Here is a 19,486-nt window from a genome sequence, read left to right on the forward strand (position 1 = left end):
TCATAACCTAAAAATCCACGAGTACCCTTTTCACTTTTCGTAGTAGTACTGCATTCTTTCAGATCGCATTATTTCTTCGCAACATGTGCCAACCGTACATATAAAAATTTAACATCCTTTTTTTCAATAATGTTCTTTAATTTTAATATGTCATAAATAAATACATTACCGTCACGGTAAATATACATCTTGGTTGTTACGGTAACTGTAGTGCAAATGTGGTAGCTACCGTGCTTTTGTAGTAATTATGGTATCGACAAAGAATCTTTAGTTCTTTTTATGGTAATAATCTTAAGATAACAATTGGGTTTGTACTCTAGTTATGGAACGTCATCCATATTTCTTCGTAAGTTGTTGTTCATTTGTCTTTTCATATTTACGTGCTCCATTACTTGGCTGCAGATTTAAGGTGATTTTTACTACTGTATACTATCGTTACTGTTTTTATGGCGGTTTCTTTCTAAGAAATTGTTATTTCTGCAAAATCTTTATGATTAAACGATCATCTATTATCATTTATAGTGACGGGACCACATATTTTGTACGATCAATGCGGAAAAAACGATAATTCGAACATCGGTACAAGCAGACTTTTTTAACCATAGTTGTATGGCAATTTTGCAGGGACCGTAGAAAGTATACGATAAACACGGACAATCGATACATGCGAGTTCGATAGATAGAGGTTTGACTATACTATATTTCTGGAAAGTATACAACTAAGCTAAGTTCACATGCCATGTGTGGTTTCGTAGATATCCAGCTAGAAAATTTTAATGCATATCAGTAAAGAAAATAACTAATAGGGCCATGATATAGGACTTCACACTGAATGTTTACCAAATGTCAAATTTATGCATCATGCATTAGCTGAAGCATTATTTATTTTGGTGTAAAAATGGATTGCCAATATGTTTTTGTATCTTTTTTGTAAGAAGAAAAGTGTGCTTTAAATGCTCTACAATTTCACGCCATGTAGGCGAACCCCATAAATTTAAACACTGAAAAATAAACACAAAAACCTACAATATACATAGTGCTTAGTTTTATATATAGTCTGTCTAACACTTAGATTGCAGTGTAGAGCAAGGACACAAACTTACCAGCCCACACAGTACAAGGACGTCCCATAAATGTCCATATGATATCTGGCATTGATATGACGCATGTCCAGTGTCCTTGCTATATCTACAAAGTAGACATTGGGATATCCTATGGTAGTTCCAATGACCACATTGTGGATATAACCAGCAAGGGTGCCCAAATGATATTTTGTAAGGGGCCCTAGACCTGAGGGTATGTTTTTTTTTTAATATTTTGGAAGTCTTTTGGTGACTTAAGAAGCCATGAAAAAATTCCAGTTCCAACCCTGTTAAAAATTGTTGCCCTGTTATTAAAATATTAGGCCACGTTACTCATATTCTGTAAAAAAGAATAACATATTATATTAACTGCTTGATTGAAACCAGTACATATTTTACAACACAAATTCAGGAGCAATGTTTTAATACTTAAACCACTTCTACATATTATTGAATTTTAAATAATTTTCTTGAAAGAAAAACACCTGATTACACTAAATTTTTTCCTTTATCTGAGAGCTTCCAGGCATGGGCACCCTTGATAGCCAGGACATTCACGAAGGACATCACTAGGACATCCACAAAGGACATCAGCCAGATGTCCATAAGGGAATTTGCCTTATGTCCACAGAGGAATCTGTTATGAATTAAATTGGGTCTTGTGGTAACCCTGTTACTTGCTATCCACTGTTGTCCAATTGTCATCTTTTTGGAAGCAACTGGAGTCTTATGATGGCATGACTTTCTTTTATGGTGATTGTGAAGAATTTTAGAGTAAGTTTGTAGAAAAACAAATTTACTGTACTTAACAAATGGTGCACTAAATTATTCCAAACACAAACTGCAATATTCTACACTAACAAAATGGTTTTATTCTGTATATTTCTGTATGGTCTGTAGCACATTTGTAACCATGAGGTAAATGAATGGTTATGGCTTATTATGGAAGAAATATTGAATGATGAAAATATTTTGATAAATATGGGCATCTCACTGTGTAAGTGAATAAAAAAAAGTTAAATGTACTTAGTTTGGAATGAGCATGTATGAATTGGTAATGATTCTGACATTTCCTGCTAGCTATGGTCTGAAATGCACATGCATAAAATACTTGTATAGTTTGAAAGTTTAATAGGAAATTTTCTTAGTTCAGAATATCAAAGTCAACAAAAATGGATAAAATTTAGATGGTGGTTAATTGAAGGACTTAATTTTTATTCTTTTTACCAAAATGCACAATGGCAGACATTACATGATGAAGCAAATCTCTGATCTTCATAACACAAAACACAAAAATAAATTTAATTTTTCACTGTACCAAGAAATAATATGAATTTTAGAACTTCCCGCTGTTGATGATAAAGAGAACCCTCAGTTACTTCATAACTGGGTATGACTTAGAAATGCCGCGTTCCCAGGCATGTAAATTTACGTGGTAGAAAAAGCTGATACAGAAAACTGTGGTAAAAAAATACATGTTAAATTGGCAAACTGTCATTTGGTGCGAGCAGTTGGCAACGCTGCAAACAATAACTGAACGACTACCTTCCTGTCTCTTACTTCAGACCAATAAAGGTTTTTCAGAACCGAGAAAGTTCATTGTTCCAACTCCCAAAACACATGTGTTGCTCTCTGGCGTACTGTAACAATCACGAAACCTACAGGAGCATTTCATCAAAGTTCTTGAAACAATATTTATAAAAATTACTAAAAAAAACTCAGAAATATAGCATAACTAGAATATTAAAATTACTTATATTCTGACAAAAATTTACACAGCTACAATCAGTAGTTTTTACTTAAATTCTCAAAATGTCTGTATCAATTAAAATAAAGTATCAAAAACCATTCAGAAATATTAAAAATTTCTAATGCACACAAAATTAAGGTCATCGTAACCTTGAACCTATACATCAGTAGACATTAATGAACTAACCCACTATATCATATTAATCTATTTGGAAAATATACTTAAATTGGGTATAAATAATAATGACTAACACACAAAATTACCATACTGCATTATTACACATGAAGCACTATTAACTATGGTATGGAATTTCTAAACAAATATAGAAACCATAAAATTTGTAGGAAAATTATTTAATAACAAGAATTATTTTTGTGCAATATCTTTTCGAGTGCCGACAAACAAAAATCGAATGTATTAAAATATAGAAATTATTTAATAAGTACAATAATTATTTATGATTCAATTTTAAAGACAATTGGATTTTAAACTATTCTCCATTTTAGGATTGAAAATGTCAAAAAATTACAATTATCTTTTTCTTCAGGATTTTCTGTACTTCTAAAGTCAATCTAAAATATATAAAATTTAAAACGTAATCTATTCAACTGGAGCTCTTGGAATAGCTTGTAATCTTTGCATTCTTGTGGAATACATGAGACACATCTCACGAAGAAGTATCTATTCCCTAAAGATTACATTTTGACAGTTCTGAAACTAATTTTATCAAAACCTGCAATATTGCTTTCATCCAAGATTTAAATTACACTGGCAAAGTTGAAAGTCCATCACAGCTACAAAAACCAGATTTTTAAAGTACTGAAAAACCAACTTTGCAGTATTGCAGTTAATGGCCCTTCAAAATGCATATAATCATCACAACTGCCCATGTAACTGCAATGCTCCACTGCATCTTGTGCTGATGAACTTGAATAAATGAGCATCACTACATGAATAGCACTATTTCAATGAAAAATAAGTTAGCACAATATCAAGTATGTTCAGTGTTTTTAGAAATATTGATTTATAGTAAATACAGTTTATTTTATCCCACAATCGCAGATTTCAATCTTTAACTCCAAGCTATTCACGATCTGAAGTGTAAGATAAAAAAAATTAAACAGCTTGTTTACATTTCACATTTTAGGGACTGGGTTTTAAACCAAAGTAGCTATAGTCTCTTTAATTAGGTGTTTGTGGAGCACAAAATAAATGAACACATGAAAAAGCATAGATTTGACATTTTTATCTTATTTAAGGGGCTTAAACCTGTCTTGCAAGTAATCCATCATTGTGAAACATTTCAGGATTAGCCATAACTTGCACATTACCTCCTTTACTCTGATTTCTGAGGAGCTGATCTCACCAAGGTACAGAGAAGCCGGATGTACTTAATACTTTGTTCTCAAAAATGATTAAGTGAGATGATACCAAAATCTGACAGCTTTGCCAAACCAAACCTAACAGTGGGACATCATGCTAAAAGAATGAATTATTAAAACCATCCGAATACTGGATCAATGAACAGGGAATCTATAAGCTACATAAATAAAAAGAACCAAGAGCTGAATGTTGCAGAACAAGTCCTTGTTTACTTTATATTTTCAAATCATCATTACAAAAACATTACTTCTTAATTCTACATTAACAAAGTTATAAATATCTTAAAACTGGCTTTACAATAAAGTAACAATATCTCCTCTTATTTACAAAAATTATGTTTACTTCAGACATTTCTCCAGAAGTTTGAATAAATTAAAACAAGAAGGGTACCTGCACTTTCTCACTGCCAACAAAACATACCTGAATTTACTGGGGCAAACAAATAAACTAAAACCAATACCTTCTGCAAATATCAAACAATAATAAAAACCGTAATTATTACTTTAAAATTCTTAAATTATGGCTGAACGATGGTAAGGGGGGGGGGGGGGGGAGAGCAAGAGAGAGAGAGTGAGACAAAACCACTGCGGTCACAAACTAAGTTTCAACTTAAAATAAACAAACAACACTTCTAATACAGGTATGAACCCTTACAAACTTTAAGAAAAGTTAAATTCCTATACTCAAGTCACAAATCAGAGCAACTTTTATTCTTTTAAATATTTATTCTTTTCTTTGAAAGCGTAATAGTTCCACAATAAATCTCCATTTAATATTTTATGTTACTTGTTTACAAAAATAATATTCCATTTAACATTAAAATTTTAACAAACAATATAACAAATTCCTGACTTTAGTGTACTTCAAAATACAAAAGAGTTATCTGACTGGGATCACACAAAATGACTCAACCGATGTAATGTCTTAAAGCACTCTGTGGTTGTGAAGACCTAACAGCAAACTTTGCTCCAACCTTAACAGCCAGGATTCCCATACATCAGATGCTGCTTCCACCATCCATCAGCCAGGTCACTCTAAGATCCAGGTCACATGGCACCAAGAGCAGTGGAAGTTGCGAACCTGAAACATTTTTATGACAGCATCAAGATCCTACAAAAATCTCTAACACCTGCTTTGTGAGGCAACCGAACTGAACTTGCAAAAGAAAAATGTTTCAGAACAATTGGGAGTATCATTATCTTTATAAGCAACTGCAAGGACAATTTGCGGAGTCCAGCCAAAAATACTCAAGATTTTCCTGAGTTCGAATGGAGTTTGAGTTTAGTTTGAGATAGAATCAGTTGTGATTTCACAACATTTCTTAGCACGTTGCAGAGTCGTCGAACTGAGATTTCTCAATGCTCAGTTGAATTGGTACCTCATGCAGAAATGGAAAAACATTCCTCTCTGTGTTCAGTCTTGAAAAACGTAATATTTGTCATTGTTATGATGGTGACATCGCTCAAAACATCAAAATATTTTTTCCTGTATACTAATTAATTTAATTTAAATTGATGGAGCTGCAGGTGATGAAGTTCAGTGCTGAAGAAAAGGATTTACTGTGCAATTTGGTAGACGTGTGCTATTATATATTTTATTTTATTTGACTTCAATAATATAATATAGAACGTTATAATGATGTTTGACAAATAGTGGGTGATATGTATAGGGACAGAAAAATTAACATGAGTGATAAGAGAACTTTTTGAAAGACTGGTTGTAGTACTGTGCCAGAAATTCGGCATTTCCACACTTTTTTTAAACTTTTATTATAATTTTAAATTATTTTTGGAAATTTTATTTTTTTAATTTATTTGGTTACAATAGGGCGATTTACTCTTTGTTAGGCTGGTGTACGCCACGTAGTTAAACTTTGTGCCAGTGGACCGAAGCACCTTTTTTCAGGGACCTACCTGATATTTTGCTAGTCTAATGTGGACGTGGGCAGCGGGGTTGAAATTTCTCTCGCCTGCAGTCACGTCCCGGGTTTGTAATATTAATTCCCTGCATGAACAAAATCGCATAGAGCAGCTTCTGGCCTGCAAGCTGCTACTTCTTAGAGGCCTGCTGAGACTAGCTAGTCTCGGCACAAACGAGTCTCCCGTGGACCTCCGTTCCCAGCTATCTCTGCGCTTTTCTGTCCACCCTCCCCTCTCTCTCCAACCCCCTTAGTTCTGAGAAATTAGACTAGGAGCATTGCCCTGTGGTGAACCCGCCAAGACGATGGCCTACTCCAAGGATATTCTCCCTTGCCCTGAAGAGCCCCCCCCACGACATCTAGCGGCAGAAAAAGTAACTTCGGCCCTGGTGGCCAGCGAGCGGAGACAACGCCAGTGACACCTGGCGGCGGGTCAGTTCACCGCCTCCGTTAGTTCCCCTTTAGGCCACCAGAGTGCACCACCGGCTACGCCATAAGGCACTGTGCTTTCTAGTCGCGGCCGGTTAAAGTCGATTCTTTGTAGTTTCCTGTTACCACCGGTAGAGAGCGCGCAGGTCGTGTTGTTGTCACGCCCGCCTCGGACTCCTTCGGAAATTTTAAGTCTAAAGCCGAACCTTCCCCCTCCTTTTCCCTAGGGCCCTAGCTCCCGTTTTAATTAGGAGCTTTGTCCGCCATCGCCGGACTTAGTACTCTGACCTCTGCTACTTACCACGTCTTCTCGGCGTCCTCTGTACTAAGAGGCTTTTCGCGGAAACGACGGAATCATCTTCAAATCAAGATGTAGTCAGCGGTATTGGGGGATGTGATCCCAGTTGTACAGTAGCCAGTCAAAAGTAGTCATTAGAAAAAGTCATGTTTTAGTTAAATGTTATTATTCTTCTGTTTTACTAAAAATTTGATTTCTGCCACGTCTTCCGTGGTTTTCTTGGTGCGTGCCATCCTGATGTCGGCGCGAAACACCTCCTGCGCCCTCCGAGCTGACAGTACATAACAGTGAGTGACTTCGATTTTTTTCCTCCCGAATTCCCGTTTGTTGGCCTTTCGCGCTGACTGTGTTTGACTGTCTGGAAGCAGGTCTAATTCGTTTTGAATTTGACTTGTGTTTCAGACAGGGTCCAAGTGCTGGGGAGACAAATTGCTCCCCGTATGTTCTTCGGGACCTCGAGCTCCGAGTCCCCCTAAGAAGAGAGGTTTTCCCACCTAGACGTCATATTTTGAAGACCCGGGTGATATGAGCAAATATTTTCCACTTGCATATAACGAACTAAATTAATTAAATACATACCAGCGAACAGTGCCTTAAAAATGTAATCGACGAGAATATGTAAAATTAAGGAGACTGTGATTTATGTAATCATCGAAAGAAGCTAAGAGGGTGGAATATTTTAATTTTTGTTCTGTGATGATGTTTAATTAGTATAATTTGTTTTAGATAATTTCGGGGCACCCCCTTATTTTTGTTACTTGCTAAGATCTTTATTGTGATATCTAAACAATGCGAAAACAAAACCTTTTCATAATAAACCAGGGAAACATATAGACCAAGCTACTTATGTAGTGTATTTATTTATCATATACCTTATTCTATTTAACGATCCACGAACTCCCAAGTTGCTTGCGTGCAGGGAGTATGAAATTGTCTTGTTCACTGCCTCGTGCCCCCTCTGGTAAATAACTTTAATTTTTTTAATATTTTTGAACCCAGCAGTTTCCAAGGTTTTTTTTTAATTAAGTTAAAAACAAAAAATTTTCACAAAAATTTTGATATATGAAGAATTTTGGATTTAAAAATTTGCTGTCAATGTGTTTGTCAGTTACCATTAGGTAGTTAATTTGTATGTAGTAATTAAGTGTTTACTAAGCATTTTGGATAGTACCTCAAATCATAGATTAACTTAGGTAAACTTGTATAACACACAAGCAAACATTTTGTAAAAGAAAAACATAATTTATCTGTGTGGGTGTTCATGATTGATGATTATAGAAATTTAAAAAAATATATATTAATTTATAAAAACTCAACTTAAGACTTACCTTTAAAAATTTTTTTGCCTCATTTTTCTTATATTCTTCATTTTCCTACTGGCCTTGAGAAAACATATCAATATTTCCATTATCTTTCTTATCATCATCTTCCTCAATTTTGCCATTTTTTCCACCTTCTTGTTCATCTATATCCTTCTCTCCCTCCTCTTCTGCCTCCTCCCCCTCCTTGCCATCCTCCATCCCCTCCTTGTCCATTTCATCGCACTCCTCGTCATTCACTTGCCCACTCTCATCCTCTTTATCATCCTCTTTCCCCTCCTTGCCCTCCTCCATCCCCTCCTCGACCGTCTCCTCGCACTCCTCCTCATTCACTTGCCCACTCTCATCCTCTTTATCATCCTCTTTCCCCTCCTTGCCCTCCTCCATCCCCTCCTCGACCGTCTCCTCGCACTCCTCCTCATTCACTTGCCCACTCTCGTCCTCTTTATCATCCTCCTCCCCCTCCTTGCCGCCCTCCATCCCCTCCTCATCCATCTCCTCGCACTCCTTGTCATTCACTTGCCCACTCTCGTCCTCTTTATCATCCTCTTTCCCCTCCTTGCCCTCCTCCATCCCCTCCTCGACTGTCTCCTCGCACTCCTCCTCATTCACTTGCCCACTCTCGCCCTCTTTATCATCCTCCTCCCCCTCCTTGCCCTCCTCCATCCCCTCCTCGACCATCTCCTCGCACTCCTCCTCATTCACTTGCCCACTCTCGCCCTCTTTATCATCCTCCTCCCCCTCCTTGCCGCCCTCCATCCCCTCCTCATCCATCTCCTCTAACTCCTTGTCATTCACTTGCCCACTCTCGTCCTCTTTATCATTCTCCTCCCCCTCCTAGCCCTCCTCCATCCCCTCCTTGACCGTCTCCTCGCACTCCTTGTCATTCACTTGCCCACTCTCGTCCTCTTTATCATCCTCCTCATCTTCTTTCATTCCAGCCTCATTCACATCTTCCATCTCCCCATCGCCCTCCGGCCTTCTCACCTCCTCCACTGTTGTTTCCATATTCGGGTGGTCATAGTCATTGTTATTCTCTTCCCAGTGATAAACTTCTTCCGAGTCATAACCTTCTACCCAGTCATAGTCCTCTTCCCAATCAGTACTCTCTACCAAGTCATGACCATCCTCCCAGTTGTTGTAACCCTCCATGTTCTCCAAATTCTCTAGATCGTTGAAATATTGTTCCCATAATGCATCCTCGTCTTCTTCATATTCCTCATCATCCTCTTCTTCTACGTCATCCTCCTCTTCCTCTAGGTAATAGTCCTCTTCCTCTTCATCATCCTCATCATCACCATGTTCCCCATTGTCTGCATCACTTTCATCACTGTCCTCGTGATTATTATTATCACAGTTCTCTTCTGAACTATCATCATCTGTATATGTCAGATCACTTTCATTACTGCTGCTCAAATTATAATTATGGCTGCTATAGTAAGTACCTGTAATTGTAAAACATTATGTTAGCAAAAATATATCCCTCCTCACTTCTGGTACATTAACACAACATATATTTTATAACCAAGATACTAAAAAAAAAAAAAACACAGGTAAATTCCTATACACATTTTTATAACTCCTCTATGGAAAACCATACCCGCAGACGTCACATGGAATTCTAGCAACAACAGAATCCCTATTTTATGGCTGTACAATGTAGATTACTGTGTTTGTTCGGTCTGTGGCTGCAATGTAAGTAGCTCTGTAGACTAATTATGTGAGTACTAGTTTTGCTGTAAGTGTGCAATTATTAATTTCTCAATTTTGTTGTGATATTAAATTTTTTTGTTTGTGTTTTATTCATCAATAATTAAATATTGGTTTACGAAAATACCAACTTGTCTTCATCTATCCATAACTCTCAACCTAACGTAAACTGAATTTTTAGGTTAAAAAATGGTTGCGCATAATCTTTAATACTTTTTAGCCTACAACAGTATAACAATGAATCTGAAACTTACACTATTACTTTATTTGGGAATTTAAATAATAATTAATTAAATAATCATTACCTATAAAGTATAATTACATTGGCAATAATATTTTAAAATGAAATACTATTAGTAAAGTTATGAAAAATAACAAATGGCTAAGTATTCGAATATTGAAAAAAATCACAGATATAAAATCAAAACTCATTTTAATTTTATGGTTACATTTATAGGCTACCTACATGTTCTCATGCAACACAATGGCACCCTTTCAGAGTTATCTTTGTAACTATGCTTCAGTAGTGTTGTATATGTGTAAGTGAAAGATGTGACATCAGGGATGTTAGAGGTGTGAGGTTGGCAGTCAGTGTGTGTAATGATGGCGGCGGGTGATGTACATGAGGTGCTTGTACAATGTATGTATCGAGAGACAAGTGTAAAATAAAAAGAGAGAACAAAACAAAACATGGCGCAGTCGGTCAGTCGTTTCGCCCGTACAATCTTTACGTGCCGGGGTAGTTTGAAGGCGTAATCGCATTTGTGGCAATATCATCATCTCCTGAACGTGGGCAACAAAGGCTAACATGGCGGACGCGGACAAGCCTAGCGGGTTGGACCTAACGGGAAATATCAGTGAAAATTGGCGAAAGTTTAAACAAAACTTCGAAATATTCATGGTGGCGTCAGGAAAGTCGGAACAATCATCGCCAGTTAAAGCAGCTGTTCTTCTGAATTTGGTGGGAGAAGATGCTGTTGAAGTGTTCAATACATTTCAACTTGCAAATGAAGATCGCACAGATTACAAGAAGGTACTTGAAGCATTTGAGGCTTATTGTAAACCCAGAAAAAACGTGCCATATGAAAGGTTCTTGTTGTATTCGAGAAAACAAAAAGAAAATGAACCATTTCAGTTGTTTGTAAATGATTTGAAAAAGCTTGTGAGAAGTTGTGAATTCGGTGAACAATTAGACGCAATCGTTAGGGACTGCATATTCATGGGTGTGAGGGACACCAAATTACAGCAAGAAATGCTCCGCATGAATAACTTAACCCTTGAAAAAGCGTGTGAGCTAGGCAAAGTGGCTGAATCAAGCATACAACAAATGCAGTGCTTACAAGGTGACAGAACAAAAGAAGGGATCTATGAACACATGCAGCCCGTGTCGGTAAATGTAGTAAGTTCAAAGCACAGAGGGGGAACCAGTCAGTGGGTGCAAGAGAAGGGTTTCAGTGGCAAGTGCAAGCAATGCAATCTCACCCACATAAAAGGCAAATGCCCAGCATATGGCAAACAATGCCACAATTGTGGGAAGCTCAATCACTTTGCGATAATGTGCAGAAAATCATGTGAAGTAAACAAGGTGAGAATGATAAATAAAAAGGAAGCAGAGAGCTCAGATGAAGATTATTTTGTAGTCAATGGGATAGTAATAGCAAAACAGAATGTTAAGCAGGTAGAATGTGTAAGAAACCAAGAAAAATCAACAAAGTGGTATGAAAACATAACAGTTGAGGAAAGGAAGATAAATTTTAAGCTTGACACTGGGTCAGAGGTTAACATTCTACCAGAGACAATGTTTAGGAAAGTGGATAATCAACTGAAGGTAAGGGACACCAACGAACTGTTGGAATGCTATGGTGGATTTAAAGTAAGACCCATTGACATTGTGAAGTTACGGTGTGAATCAAAAGACGTAGTACAATACATGGATTTTCGAATTACCAATGCGGACAGTACCCCAATACTAGGCTTACAGGCATGTGTAGACCTGAACCTGATCAAAAGGGTGCATCTAATTGGACTAGAGGACACAACAGTGAAGGTTATCAAACAAGACTCATCGCAACCAGAATCACCTCATAGCAAGTTCATGCAAGAAAACCAGGATGTCTTCACTGGACTAGGAAAATTTCCAGATCAGTGCAAAATTAGAGTCTGTCAGGATGCTCAGCCAAGAGTAGCACCACCTAGGAGACAACCGCAAACAATAGCCCCCAAACTGAAAACAACTCTAGAATCCCTAAGGAAGAGAGGAATTATTGAAAAAGTTGAGGAACCAAACTCGTGGGTACATAACCTAGTTGTCGTTGAGAAGCCAATTGGTACACTAAGAGTCTGCCTGGACCCACAACATTTGAATCCTGCCATCAAAAGAGACTTTTATCAAATACCAACGATTGAACAGCTAACAGAGCAACTGTCGGGAAAACTATATTTTTCAGTCTTTGACCTGAAGGATGGGTTCTGGCAAATTGAGCTCGATCAAGAATCCAGTGACTTGTGTACCTTCTCTACACCGTGGGGCTGTTACAAATTTCTCAGATTACCGTTTGGTGTGTCCTGTGCACCAGAAAAGTTCCAAGAACTGAATGAAAGTGTGTTTGGTGATATTGAGGGTGTTGTGGTGTACTTTGATGACATTCTTGTGACTGCGACATCACTGGAGGAGCATGATAAGTGTGTAGCAAAAGTAATACAGAGGGCAAGAGCTCACAACATCATGTTTAATCCAGAAAAACTGCAATACAGACTGTCAAAGGTTAGTTTCATGGGACATGTGTTATCGAATAATGAAATTCAACCTGATCCAGGTAGAGTGATGGCGATACAAAAAATACCAGATCCTAAAAATAAGAAAGAGTTACAGAGACTGTTGGGGATGGTTAACTACCTACGACCATTTATACCCAACATGGCAACAATCACAGCGCCTCTGAGGGAGCTACTAAAAACTGATGTGTCCTGGCAGTGGCTGAAATGTCACTCGCAGTGTGTAGCGAATCTTAAAACAGCTGTAAGCTGCGCACCTGCATTGGGGACATTTGATGCAACCAAGTCCATTACCATTCAAGGAGATGCATCACAGGATGGCCTTGGCTGCTGTCTCCTCCAAAACGGACAGCCCATATTGTTGTATCAGTTAGTCTATGGCGAGTGTGTAAGGAGGAGGTTGTCTTGTACTGAATGTAAACAAGTTGAAATACAAGATTATACAGAAGAATGTACGGCTGTATTAAATAGCAATTAGTTTAGACGAACCCACACAACATGGTGTCAGAAGTGGGATCTCGCGTGTTCGCCGGTAGAAGATTGTGATGGAAAAAAAAACCTGAAGTGTAACTTGCGCCCGAGATGATAAACGTCAACATGGCAGACGGCGGCGAGGAAAAAAAAAGTTGCGAATCATCACTAGTAATTGGGAAACAGCTTAAACCACCGGGGCCTCTGGATTTTACTGACCCTAACGCCTGGTTCAAGTGGAAAGTCCGATTCGATCGTTATCTAAATCTCAGTGGTCAGAACAAATGCAAGGATGAAGAGAAGATCGACTTATTAATGTATGTGTTAGGGGAGAAAGCGGATGAAGTGATAGTCACGTTCGAGAAACCAACGAGTGGGTGGACTTACAAAGAATTAGTGCAGGCCTTTGATAGACACTTCAAGCCTCGAGTAAATATAATTTTTGAAAGATTCAAGTTCAACTCGCGAATTCAACAAAAAGGGGAAACTGCGGAACAGTTCATTACGGCCCTGCATAACCTCGCCGATCACTGTGATTACGGCCCCTTGAAAGACGAGCTTATTCGCGACAGAATAGTGGTCGGGATGCAAGACGTCTCGCTAAGTGAAAAAATGCAGCTCCAGTGTACCCTGACCTTGCAAGATGCCATTAATATGTGCCGCCAGGGAGAGTTGCAAACATCACAGTCACAGCAGTTGCGTGGAAATCAAGAGCAGATAAATTACATACAGAAGAAGGGACCTTCCAGTAAATCAGACACAGGTCAGAATCGTAGGTTCAGTGCCCGTTTTGAGTCAAAAAATCTACGTCGAAGCTTCGATTCCGGGGAACATCAGGGAAGTGGTCAATCATCTATGCAGAACACTGGAAGTTGTGGGAAGTGTGGACGGACGCACAGCAGAAATAACTGTCCTGCCCAGAACATTACATGCTACACGTGTGAACGCCAAGGGCATTTTGCTAGGATGTGCAGGACCAAGAAAAATCTTCATCACATCTGTGAACTCTCGGATCCAGATGGAGAACCAGACTATGTGATAGGAGTTATAAGGGACACTCAACAATCTAACCCATTTAAAGTACACCTACAAGTGGTGGAGCTGGAAAGATCGGTGGAATTTTTGATTGATACGGGAGCCGATGTCACCTGCATGCCAAGCGAGATGATGGACCCAAAAGACTTACAACAAGGAACCAACATTAGTAATGTATGCGGGCCAGATGGGCGTAGTCTGGATGTAGTCGGTTACAGGAATCTCACATTGCAGTATCGAGGGCGTAGGCAATTAGTTAAAGTGTATTTTATTGGAAAATTGCTCCATCCGTTATTGGGTAAACATGCCATTCAAGCATTAGACGTGGTTCAAGTGGTTCACCGAGTGAATGTAGAAGCAGAGTTTCCAAATCTATTCTCTGGTCTAGGTAAATGGGAAAGTGACATGAAAATTCACCTTCAACCAGAAGCTAAACCGTACGCATTGACAAGTCCAAGAATGGTGCCCCTGCCGTTGTTAAAGAAAGTGAAACAGGAACTAGAGAGGATGGTCCGACTGGACGTTATCACACCAGTGGAGGTTCCGACCGAGTACTGCGCTCCTATGGTGGTAACCGCCAAAGGCGATGGAGTAAGGATTTGTGGTGACTTCACTAAACTAAACAGGTACGTCCACCGACCAGTGTTCCCTATTCCAAAGATCCACTATACCTTGGCACAACTGAAAGGGGCTAAGATCTTCAGCAAATTGGATGCTAACTCTGGATTTTACCAGGTGCCCCTGAGTAAGGAAAGTCAACCCTTAACAACATTCATCACACCATTTGGGCGGTTTATGTATAAAAGGCTCCCATTTGGGTTGAACTGTGCACCTGAGTATTTCAGTTCAAAAATAGCACAAGTACTTGAAGGTATCCCTAATGTGGTATATCACGTTGATGATGTACTGGTGTTCGGGGACACGGTTGAAGACCATGACAGAACATTGCGCCAGGTATTGGAAAGGTACAGTGCAACGGGCATTACTATAAACACAGAAAAAAGTGTGTTTGGAGTGAGTAAAGTTACCTTTTTAGGTCATGAAATATCAGCTGAAGGTATTAGGGTGGAGCCCAGTAGAATACAAGCCATTGAAAAATTTGCAGCACCTGAGGGTAAGCAAGCACTGTTGCGGTTTTTGGGAATGGTCAACTTTGTGGGTAGGTTCATCCCAAATCGTTCCGAAGTATTGCAACCACTGACCGATCTGCTGAAGGAGGGTCAGCCATTTGTTTGGGGTAGGGACCAACAGGCAGCGTTCATGAAAGCAAAAGACCTTATTACTCAATCACCTTGCTTATCACACTTTGACGCGGAGAAGGAGCTTATTGTGAGTGCTGACAGCTCATCATTTGGGCTAGGATTTGCACTGTTCCAGCAAAACACAGACGGAACACGAGATACTGTCTGTTATGGCTCGAGAGTTTTATCTAAAGTTGAATGTCGGTATGCTCAAATTGAGAAAGAGGCACTAGCGCTGACGTGGGCATGTGAAAAACTACAAGAATACATACTAGGCCAGCAAAATGTTACCCTAGAGACAGATCATAAACCACTCATACAGATTTTGATGTCCAAAAGTATTGATGAGCTTTCTCCACGACTTCAACGGTTTAGAATAAGACTCATGAAATACAACTATGTGGTTGTGTATACACCAGGGAAGCAGTTAGTAGTAGCGGACTGCCTGTCCAGAAGTCCGTGGCAGGAGGTGAACGTTGAGGACGAGTTGTTGACAGACACGCAGGCACAGATCAATATGATTATTAATCACCTGTCAGTGGCTCAGACTATAATGGACCAGATAAAACAAAACCAACAACAGGACTCAGTGTGCATCAAGTTAAGACAGTATACAAAAGGCCAGTGGCCAAGGAAAAATCAAGTTCCGGTTGAGCTCCAACCATACTATCAGTATCGATGGGATATATCAGTGGGTAAAGGTTTTCTGTTGAAGGGTAGTAGATTAATTATTCCAGAGAAACTGCAAACTTATGTTTTACAGCAACTACACAAAGGTCATCTAGGTATAACACGATGTAGGGCCCGAGCTCAGGAATCAGTCTGGTGGTTGGGGCTAAGCACGCAGTTACAAAATCTCATCCAGACATGCCCAGTTTGTGTGGAAAACCGGGCTAATGGAGTAGAGCCTTTTGTGGCAGAAAAGGTTCCTGACTACCCTTGGCAAAAAGTAGGGGTCGATTTGCTGAAATGTCAAGGGAAGTGGTACCTGGTGGTTGCAGACTATTATTCAAAGTACTTTGAGCTAACCGAGTTGAACAAGTTAACTGAAGCAGTTGTTGTGCAGGAGTGCAAAAACATCTTTTCTCGATTCGGCATCCCAGAGATAGTGAGGACTGACAATGGTCCTCAATTCAAAAGTGCATTTTTGCAGTTTGGTCAGTCATATGGTTTTCAGCACGTCACCAGTAGTCCCCTGTACAGCCAATCTAATGGGTGTGCGGAGGCAGCAGTAAAGACTGCAAAAAGACTTCTGACGAAAGGAGGGGACATTTACGAGGCCTTACTAGCTCATCGCAGCACACCTTTGGCTGGGGGCATGTCGCCCCTGGAAATTATGCTAGGGCGAAAGGTCCGAACATCAGTACCGTCGTTGAACTTACACAATGATACAGTCTTCAAGGGAGTGAAGAACCACTTACAAAAAGAAAAGGAATACCAACGGCAGTGGTACAACCGGCGACACAGGACACGGGACCTGGCCCCCTTACAAAATAAGGACAGGGTATGGGTAATAGACAAAAAAAAATATGGAGTGGTGGTGAGCACACCCGCAGAGCTACGAGTTCCCAGAGCATACGTCGTGGAAGCAGAAGGAGGCAGGTACAGACGTAACAGATGTCATCTGGTTCCCGCCCCTCTGAAGTGGCCACGAGACAGACCAGGGTGCCAAAGTAGCGACTACGAAGAAACTGTATCAGGAGGAGATAGTCTAGGAACCAGTGAAGTTGTCAGTGGACCTAATAGTAGGCATGGGCAAATGGGAAAAGAAGTGGCAACAGATAGTGTCCAGGCAGGAGAGCCAGCCGTGAGCCAGGAATCGGGGGGACTGGAGTCTGACGATGAACCGGAATGGTTGGGCTGGGACAATCGATCCCAGCAGAATGTCGGGGTAAATGTACCGAATTCGAGAAAATCTAGTAGAGTAAAGACCACTCCCGGGTGGATGAAAGACTATTACTAAACTGGGGGGAAACCAGAACAGCACAATGGTGAATGCAATAATGTAGCAGGTATTAGACGAACATAGGTTATATTGTGAAAGGAAGAACTGGGGACTCTCAGCTGTGGGGTGTACATAGTAGTGTGAACTTGACTAGTACGTTAGCATGTAGCAGTGATAGGAATGTATAGTAGTAGGTGAAAGGTAACTGGTGTTTCTGTATAAGGGTTACCTAGTCAAGAGTATTAGTAGACTGTGAAACTTAACAAAAAGGGAAAGATGTTGTATCAGTTAGTCTATGGCGAGTGTGTAAGGAGGAGGTTGTCTTGTACTGAATGTAAACAAGTTGAAATACAAGATTATACAGAAGAATGTACGGCTGTATTAAATAGCAATTAGTTTAGACGAACCCACACAACACATATCATATGCATCTCGAAGTCTTACCGCGACAGAACAAAAGTGGGCACAAATTGAGAAAGAGCTATTAGCCATAGTATATGCAACTAACAAGTTTCATTACTACATATATGGTCGGGTGGTTCAGGTCCTCACAAATCATAAACCTTTAGTAGCTATTATGAGCAAACCAGTATCAAAGATAGTGTCCACGCAACTTCAATGACTCAAATTAAAACTACTGAAGTACAACCTGGATGTTCAGTACCTCCCTGGGAAAATGATGCACATTGCTGATCTACTTTCCAGGGCCCATGGGACAGATGCAGCTGAAGATGATCTGGAACTGGATGAAATAGTGCATAGTGTGAGTAGGCATATTCCCATGACTGAAGTGCGGAAGGAAGAATTTCGACAAGGACTGGCCGCGGACCCAGTGCTGAGTGAGGTGATGAAATGGGTGACGACCGGGTGGCCTCACAAAAAGGGTAAGGTACCAGTGCAGTGCTACCCATTCTGGGGTGTAAAGAGTGATCTTTTTGTAGAAGATGATCTACTGTTTCTAAGTGATAGAATTGTAGTACCTAAAAAACTGAGGCAGAACATGTTGAAAGTTATTCATGAGGGACACCTTGGAGTGGGCAAAACTAAAGCTAGAGCAAGGAGGGTGTTCTTTTGGCCAGGCATGTCGAAGGAGGTAGAGCAATATGTATTAGAGTGCAGGGTGTGTGAGAAATTCAGGACCACAAACCGGAAAGAACCCCTACTCCCTCATGCAGTTCCAACACTTCCCTTTGAGAAAGTGGGAGCAGATATACTAGAATTTGGAGGGAAAAGTTATTTAGTGATTTACGATTACTTTTCAAAATGGCTGGAAATAGTTAAGTTGGAAAGTAAACAAAGCATCAGTGTTATAAAGGCATTGAAAGCCATCTTCTGCACTCATGGCATTCCAAAGATAGTGATGGCTGACAATATGCCGTTTAACTCATACGAATGTACATGCTTTGCACATGAACATGAGTTTGAGATACACACATCCAGCCCACTACATTCACAGTCAAATGGAATGGCTGAAAAAGGTGTAGGAATCGCCAAGAACATATTGAAGAAAAGCTGTGAGGAGGGTAAGGAATATTGGATGGCACTGATGGCATATCGTAACTCACCACTGGCGGGTATGGATGTGTCACCATCAGAACTGTTGATGAGTAGGTTAGTCAGAACACAGATACCGACAACTGTAAATAATCTCCTCCCGAAGATTCAGTCTAATACAAAACCACAGTTGATTGCGAAGCAGAGGAAAGTTAAAATGTATTATGACCAGAGAGCTCCAAGGAAGCCTTTAGAATATATGAAAGGGCAAACAGTAGTCATGCAGAGGGGTGTAGTGTGGGAGCCAGCCACAATTCTGGAGAAACACAGTGCACCACGCTCATACATAGTTAGGACCCACTCAGGTCAAGTGGTTCGGAGAAACACTAAATATCTAAGACCCTCCAACTCTGAAGTACCCAAAACAGCAGCATGGGGGAGCTATAACATTGTTGATGAAACTAGAGGAGAGGGAAAGGAGCAGGAAATCAACTTAGAGTGTGGTGAAGAGAGTGAAGACAGTAGGAAATGTAAATCACCTGACTTCAAAGGGTTTGACCAAGAGACAGGCCAATGCAGTAGAGGGGTGAGGAGTGATACAGCCAGTCAACCTCAGGATAAGGCTGGAGGCTGGGA

The 19,486-nt window shown here is 39.8% G+C and overlaps 1 long non-coding RNA gene across 1 annotated transcript in view; it reads left to right on the top strand.

The window, feature by feature from the left end:
• The first annotated feature begins 364 nt into the window (after positions 1–364).
• LOC134529180 (uncharacterized) overlaps positions 365–19,486 on the top strand; it is a 45,293-nt gene continuing 26,171 nt past the window's right edge. Inside the window, exons 1-2 of the long non-coding RNA XR_010074487.1 lie at positions 365–409; positions 18,062–18,240. This is a non-coding gene — a long non-coding RNA (uncharacterized LOC134529180). The remainder of the gene's footprint in view (positions 410–18,061; positions 18,241–19,486) is intronic.

This window comes from Bacillus rossius, chromosome 2, assembly GCF_032445375.1.
Source record: "Bacillus rossius redtenbacheri isolate Brsri chromosome 2, Brsri_v3, whole genome shotgun sequence".
NCBI lineage: Eukaryota > Metazoa > Arthropoda > Insecta > Phasmatodea > Bacillidae > Bacillus > Bacillus rossius.